This window comes from Trachurus japonicus, chromosome 8 (assembly GCF_045865225.1).
Source record: "Trachurus japonicus isolate A0001 chromosome 8, Traja_1.0".
Classification (NCBI taxonomy): domain Eukaryota; kingdom Metazoa; phylum Chordata; class Actinopteri; order Carangiformes; family Carangidae; genus Trachurus; species Trachurus japonicus.
In genome coordinates this window covers 30185892-30193775 of record NC_140914.1, presented here as the reverse complement: position 1 = coordinate 30193775, position 7884 = coordinate 30185892, and the positions used below count along the sequence as shown (strand labels likewise).

Genomic DNA, 7884 nt, shown 5'->3' with positions numbered 1-7884 from the left:
AGGCGTTTTAGGTGCAAACATGGGCTTGTATCGGTGCGTACGTAAGTGAAATTAACATAAACACTAGCATTTGACGAGTCTCAACAGAACCACAATTATATTAACGTTACTTACCCAAAACTTCGTCCAGTTCGTCAAAATATGGACATTTAACGGCCTCTGCTCCAGTCCTCATGCTATTTTTGAGGCAGTCACGGTATTTTTTAGGAAGGTAATCCAATCTGTCTTTTATTTTGGTCCAGTCGCCTAAGTCTTTTATCGACGAGCACCGGAGCAGGAGTTCCCTGTGAATGTTTTCCCACACTATCGTTGTGAACCATGTTCCCAAATTGTTGCTGGTACTGTGGCTCGCCTCACACAGCTATCAGTTGTGGGGTTTCCTCCCGGCTCCAATGCCTGTTCTTTTTCCGCGTTGCCGCCATCTCGCTTTCGCACTGCACACGTGGTTTTGACGTCACATCCAGGCCGTAATGTCAGTAAATTCGAGTAAAATACAGACTTCACTTATCCCGTGCGAATGCACTGCAAGAAACACAGACGTGGGGGGTAATTTACAAATCACCAGAGGTCCCCAGGTAATACTAATCCCGTGCGAATAGGGCTATAGACACTTAGAAAAAGTGGGAAGAAAACCTGGGCAGCCCCACTCCTGACTGAGTAGCAGCCTGTGTTTTGCTTGCTGGTCACATTTTTGCAATTCCACTGCCTTTGCTCTGCAGGCCTCGTTGGCGCAGTAGGCAGCGCGTCAGTCTCATAATCTGAAGGTCGTGAGTTCGAGCCTCACACGGGGCAGTGCATTGTTGTATGTGCGTACCTTTTCTGTGGTGGTTTGCACTGTGTCCCTAATGGCTGTCTCCCTAATCCTCAGCTTCAGCTGTTCCTGGTTATCCTGGTTAAGTGTGGGGTCGTGAAAAAGCCCACCATCTTCTGCAGGTTTGTTTGCACTCCTAATTGTTACCTGGACAGACGGTAAGAGTTGTTGGACTCACCATGTTTAAACGACAGTCGTCAGACCATATTGATTTTGTATTATTCCTCTGAGATGGTTTTGCTATTCAAGCGGTTGTGGCCAGTTAGGACAGTGCGTTGCTTTGGGAGGCAGGAGGTTTGTTTTTGTAACTGATTTCACCACCAAGTCTCCAGCTTTGGTATGACCAGGGTTCTAAATTAACTTTTTAGATCACCAGCCAATCTGGCTGGTAACTTTCTAAAGGTACCAGAATTTTCACTAACCCCATGTAGACGCTACAGTCCTCAACGCAGGCGTCCCCGGTTCGAATCCCGCGTCAGGCAGACCTTTCCTGCATGTCATTCCCCCTCTCTCTGCCTCCCCCTTTCCTGTCTATCTCACTGTGTGCTATCCAATAAAGGCAAAAAGCCAAAAAATAAGAGAGATTCTTTACATTCGTACTGTGTTTCCCATGAAAATAGCATGTTTTTGGCTTAGCTATCATACTGACAACTGAAATAATTACTTTCAGGTATTGTGCCTCCTCTATTACAGTTTTTCTCCATTGGTTTGGCTCATTTTTCAAAACAGAAATTACATTCTCAAAACAACATGGACAAACCTCCAAACCACTTGGCAAATGTTCAAAAAAGAATTGTATTTCTCATTCATTTCATCACATTGTAGCCTAAAGTCTTCGTACATCTTTGCAAATGATTAAGTACAGGTAATGTGTGATGTCAAACCTTATAGGCGACTCTTACCCTAAAATCTTGTTTTTATTATTTTATTATTTATTTATTTTTTCAGTTTTACACACAATTGTATTCTGTTAGCTAGACAGAAAAAAAACTAGTCTAGTAACTATTGTCAATGAATTTCAAAGGAGGTTAAATCGAAAGCAACTGGACTTAGTTATTTGTCAAGGAAGACGTTTCACCTCTCATCCAAGAGGCTTCATCAGTTCATGTACACATCTGACCAGGCTGGGACTGGTCCCAGGACTGAGTGATATCTGTTTGGAAGAAATGGACATGAGCCCATTCATGAGGTGTCTGTGGCCTGTGGTGGCAAAGTGGTAGGGGTCAGGGTCACATAAGTATCGGTGTGGCCAGGCCAGGCCTTGATTCCTGGTCAATTAATTGAAACAGGTGCTGACGAAAGGGGGGTAAGTGCCAAAGGAGAGACAGCCTTCGTAACGGGCGTCTTCCACACAGTCAGGTTCCACCGAGATTTGAACTCGGATCACTGGATTCAAAGTCCAGAGTGCTAACCATTACACCATGGAACCTCTGGAGTGATGTGGTTGTTGTCTGCTGATTGACCACGTCGTCCAACCAGATGAAAAGGCTACGTTTAAGCACTTAACACGCGAGGTTCAGTCATATTTGTATTTGCACATGGGACGGACAAAATTGGTCTGTCTCTGCCTGGCTGATTTCTCCACCACGTCTCTGGCTTTGGTATCACATCCATGTTGATGTGCGTTTGCTCAAAAGATTGTAACCTCCATGTTAAATGTTTTGTTTAATATTGGAAAGGAGGGGGGGGGGGGGGGCAGCACACTCACGATCCCTTTGACACATTTTTATTGCAGGACAATGTGAGATCACAGGTGACCGAAGTGGCAGATAAGTACCATCAGACTGATTACAACAGGTGTGAGAAACAAGCCTCTTCAGTCAATCAGCCTCCTAGTCTCCTCTACTTCATACTCAACATTAATAAACATTAATATACATAGGGCCCACAGGGCAAAAAAGCACTAAAAATACAATAGTTCGTAATATAAATACATTTCCTAACAGTAAGTAAATAATTTAATAATGCACCAAAAATATCTCTGAATTAAATCCTACATGTGCAAAAAAGTACATAAGAAAAAAAACCTAATACTTGTACAATGAATAAAAACTAAGTACAAGGCAGAAATACTGACAGTTACATGAAAGTGCACAGAAATAATACTATAGGAAAAAAATAACAATATAGAAACATAAGAAAACCAAAAAATATCAAGGACACAAGCGTGACCATTTAGAGCCATACAGTTGTAAAATACATAACCACCAATGGCTTAAAAAACCTGGGGCAACAAAGCCACTGTACAATCAAATATAATATACAATCCCCTACAGAAGGGGGGGGTACCAATCAAAAAAGCCCCATAATGGAGGCCACAAAATTACAAAGAACCCCAGCCTAATAAAAACACTGGTCAGAATACAACACAATAGAATACATCAGATGAAACAATTCAAAAGGAGTTCTTCGTTCATACCTTTGGGAAACTCAGTTTGTAAACTATGGATTCAGAACGCCTCGCTTTGTAAAAGTGTTCTTTCCCTGCCCCCCCCTCTCTTGAGTGGCTTAACTTCTTCAATACCCTGGTATCTCAATCAAGATTTTTCATCCTTACTTCTAATGCTGCTCTTGTGTTCACAGATCTGGGTCTTGAGTTCCCTCTTGGTTTTACTGACATAGCATAAACCACAAGGGCATTTTAAGAGATAAACAACGAACTTAGTTTTACACGAAATCCAGCCTCTAACCTTAAACTTCCTCCCAGAATGTGGATGTGTGAACACATCACCCCTAATCATGGCATTGCAATGGACAGTTATGACATAAGTTAAGTTAAGTTTTATCCTTTTTTTGTGTGAGTGCTTGCTTCTCTCTCTTTTTTCTTTTTGTTTAATATTGGCCAATCATGAATCCTAATGAGGATCTGGATCCATCTCAACCTGGATACACAGCTCTTTAGGACTGTTGATTCTGTTGACTAGCCCTCATAGTTTTCTTGGATCATGGTGCTGTCTTCAATAACGTCCTTTATTCAACTTATCTCACACAGTGGGTTGGTATTAATGTGATAGCACTACATCTTACTGGATAAATCTTTGGGTAAATGAAAATAATGTGATGCAGCAGAGCATTTTATGGAATTTTGAATATTTCAGCAGTGGAGACATTATGAAGTAAAACATGATGCATAGAATATATGCATATATATGGTATATGTAATTCTCATGACCCGCCGGGCAGCGTCCGCAAAACCGAAAGTAAGGAAACACTGGTCGGCTCGCCCAGCATTTCCACCACCAGTAATAATAACAAAATAACGATAGAGACAAAATGATATATTTATCGAAAATTGACCCATTAACAAGTGTGGGTAACGTAGATTCATCCACATTAATATGAGACTTTTTTATTGTTGCAGAATTTTTCGTTCTGCCGATGGAGAAACTCCTCGTTGTCCCTTTAAGTCCAGTCTGCAGCAGCACCGGGTCCTTCCCACCCTGTGGCCCCTTTGCTGTGTCCATAGACTGTATATATGTAGATAGGCACCATCTAGTGGTCCTAGTAATTATGACAGGACTAGAGGGAAAAGAGTGGTGACTGAGTGACGGAGGCTGAGGTGGAAGCAAGGGTCAATTAAAGCAACATTGCAGAGTTAATTGGCCTTAAAATAATGTTTCCAGACTCATTGCAATGGTAGAAAAATAGTTAATAGGATGAATGGTGCTGAGCCTGAGCCGGGTCACGTCAGCTGAAACTGCACTGTGTAACTTCCCTGCACGGGAAACTCCGCCATGTTGCTTTAACCACAGGAAGGAGAGCAGTATGTGGCTCCTTAAAATAGCAGTCAGATCTTGGAAACAGAACAGTGAGAGCTCCACCACACCTGACAGAGAAGAAAGGAGTGAAAGATGTCCAACCTGGTTGGAATCCGCTAATTGTGCTGTGGTTCAGGTCAAAGGTCAAATATCATCGGCTTCTCCTGGACACATATGAGCTGAACTCAATGAACCGACTCACATTTAACACTAGAACGGCCATGGCGGTCATTTTGACCGTTTTGATATTTATATGTGCAATAACTTTGTTGAAAAAAAACATACAATCCTGCTGGTACCTGACTTTTCCTAAAAGTGTCTGTATTTTAATTCAAAATGTTTTTTAAATAAATCACACAAAAGGCAAAGAAAATATGGTCACTTTTACCTATTTCGGCCATACGCGGTCATTCTGACCGCACGGATTTCCCCGCAATTAATGTTACAATTTTGGTTGCTCAGCAACTAGCCTACCATTGTTTATGTCAAGTGCGGTCTCGAGTGATTGTATTTATCAACATTGGAGTGACTTCAGACAATGGCTGCAAATAAAGAGAAGAGAAATATGACGGCTGCATGACGCACCAGGTGAGCTCCGCTGTCCTGTCCTGATCACCAGCTGAGCTGCATAATGTCCCACTGATAGATTCTGTCCTGTAGCCTATACGGCTGTAAAGTCGACTGGTCGATATTTCTGGCTCATCTTCATCTTCCTCATATCACATGCTCTCCTCACTGTGCTGTCGGACCCATACATGTATGTCTATGGTCGGACCTGGCTCTGTCTCCGTTGCGCACGCTATAGCGCTTCATGTCAGAGCATTTTCACGTCGTGTGCTCTAGTCCGTCCGGTTCCGACCGGGTTACGGACACGGAGCACGGAGCAGAGACCAGGTCCGACAGTGCAAGGCTGTCCCTCTCTGAAGCAGAGGATGAAGTCTGCGTCACTCCCGTCAGTCTTCACAGACAGTCCGCATACTTGAAAGAGTTTCTGATCATATCGTTGTCAGTTCGTTCCAGGCGACAGAGTTTGTTCTTTGTTGTAATGTGAATTAGTTTAAGTTATTACCTTTTTGAAATATATGTGTTGGTGTTATGTTGTTTAAAAAAGATATCACAACACAATAAATTAATTAATTTTTCAACTTAGTATTTTTTGTGAGAGATGACAGGGTTTTGAATCAAACGGTCATTTTGACCGCTTATGGCCGTTCTAGTAGGTTTGGAATTCTGGCACTTCTAGTGTTAAAACCTTTGCTCCCCAAGAGCTGAAGCTGCAGGCTAAACAAGCTAGCTAGCACGTCAACATCACTGTGGTCCATTTGTCACCATGATGCAACTTTGTCAACAGACTGTCGATCAGTAGGATTTAGCATTGTCCATCAGCTCCTTCTTCTCTCTGGTCCAATGTCAGATCCCATCAGTATCCAATCAGACTGATTGATCACCCATTGGAGGAGTTGGATCAGTGGAGCTGCTTTTGTTCCTCATGTCGACTGTTTCATCTCCAACCTGAGTTCTTTCTGTAGACGAAACAGAAGACAGTAGGTGCGTTTCCAGTACCCCTTGAAATGCGCAAAACCTAAATATCAAAATTAAAAACTGGTAATGGAAACACCTACATTTCGAAAAAACACAAAAAAGTTTCTACGTTCTCATGAGGTGGTTTTTCAGACGTATCGATACAAACGTGTATCGCAAAAGTGTAATGGAAACACTTTTTTCGCTTTTCTACACGTCACTGCCTTTCAGCAATCAAGCGCTGTTTCGTCTTTGTTAAAAACAATAACAGCAACAGCTGTCGGCAGCTGAGATTGCTGTGCCATCACCATAGAAACGCAAGACGCATTACGGCTCATTCGCAAAATACCTTTCAATGGAAACATCCGCAAATAGCAATAGCACTTTTTCGAAGTTTCAGAAATATCGCTTTTATTTTGCGAAAATCTGTAATGGAAACGCAGTTACCGAGACAGAGACAAACAAACAACCAGAAACAAACAAACAACTCTGACCTTTGACCCTGAGAGTTACTACTGTCCCTCTCAGGAAGTCTCCGTCCTTGTTGTAGACTCTGCAGGTGTATCTTCCTCTGTCTCTCACTGTGAGCTGTTTCAGGGTCAGACTGAGGTCTCCAGTCCTCAGCAGGTCTTCAGTCATCTCTGTCCGGCCTCTGTAAACCTGGTCCTGTTCTTCAGAACCGTTCTCATACACATGGACCTTCCTGTTGTCTTCGTCCGTCCACTCCACTCTGACGTCTTCAGACAGGTGAGGTTTGGTCTTGAAGGGCAGCTGGACAGACTCCGCCCCCTCCTCCTGATGGACTGAGAGACAACAAATCACATGATGATGTCATCAGACAGCAACATCAGGTTTTAATCTCATCTACTCAGCTCATTTCTGTGTCTCTGTCAGCACTGCTTTGGATCAATAAAGTTGATCTGGGACGGTGCTGCTGATAAGATGTCGCCGCCTGTGATGATGTCACAGCGGAGACAGTTGGACAGGGAGTCATCACTGTATGCTTTGGCAAATACTTAAGATCAAATTATTAAAGAAGGTAAAATGTGCTACATTCTTCATGTCTACAATATCAACCTTTTCAAAAGTGAAACACACTCACCTACACAGGATTTTCTAAATATCCTATATGCCAATTACTTTTACCCTGCTATCCATAAACCCATCAGAGTAACTGACAGATCTGCAACATTATTAGATAAGAATATACGGTAACATTGGGGCGGTGTTTAGCTCAGTTGGTAGAGCACCCGCCCCCATGTGTTGAGGCTACAGTCCTCACTGTAGGTGGCCCCGGTTCGAATCCTGCATCGAGCGGCCCTTTCCTGCGTGTCATTTCCCCCCTCTCTGCCTCCCCATTTCCTGTCTCTCTCTCAACTGTGCTTTCAATTAAAGGCCAAAAAGCCCTAAAAAATATATCCGGCAACACTTTACAATAAGGGTCCCTTAATTAACGTTAGTTAGTACATTATTAAGCGTTAATATATAAACTAATGTGTTAATTAATGCTGAGTAATGCATACATAATGATTATTCAACTTTTATTATTACTAAATTATTTATTTACTAACTTTGAGTAGTAAACATGAATTAACTGCTTACTAATAGGCTACATTAATTAATGTGTTTCCTAATCCTAAGTAATACATAATAATGATTGTTAATATATCTGTAAACTGTTAATTAATGCTTAATAATGTACTAACTAATGTTAATTAAGGGACCCTTATTGTAAAGTGTTACCGTATATACTTATGAACTGTTTGAATAAAGTGCTTCACACTGGTATTCTAT

At 42.0% G+C, this 7884-nt stretch overlaps 2 non-coding genes across 2 annotated transcripts; one reads left to right on the top strand and one right to left on the bottom strand.

Moving 5' to 3' along the window:
* The first annotated feature begins 719 nt into the window (after nt 1–719).
* trnam-cau (transfer RNA methionine (anticodon CAU)) lies at nt 720–792 on the top strand. The gene has a single exon. It is a non-coding gene; the product is annotated as a tRNA-Met (tRNA).
* A 1376-nt stretch (nt 793–2168) lies between these two features.
* On the bottom strand, nt 2169–2240 carry trnaq-uug (transfer RNA glutamine (anticodon UUG)). Its single transcript has one exon. It is a non-coding gene; the product is annotated as a tRNA-Gln (tRNA).
* Between the last annotated feature and the right edge of the window lie 5644 nt (nt 2241–7884).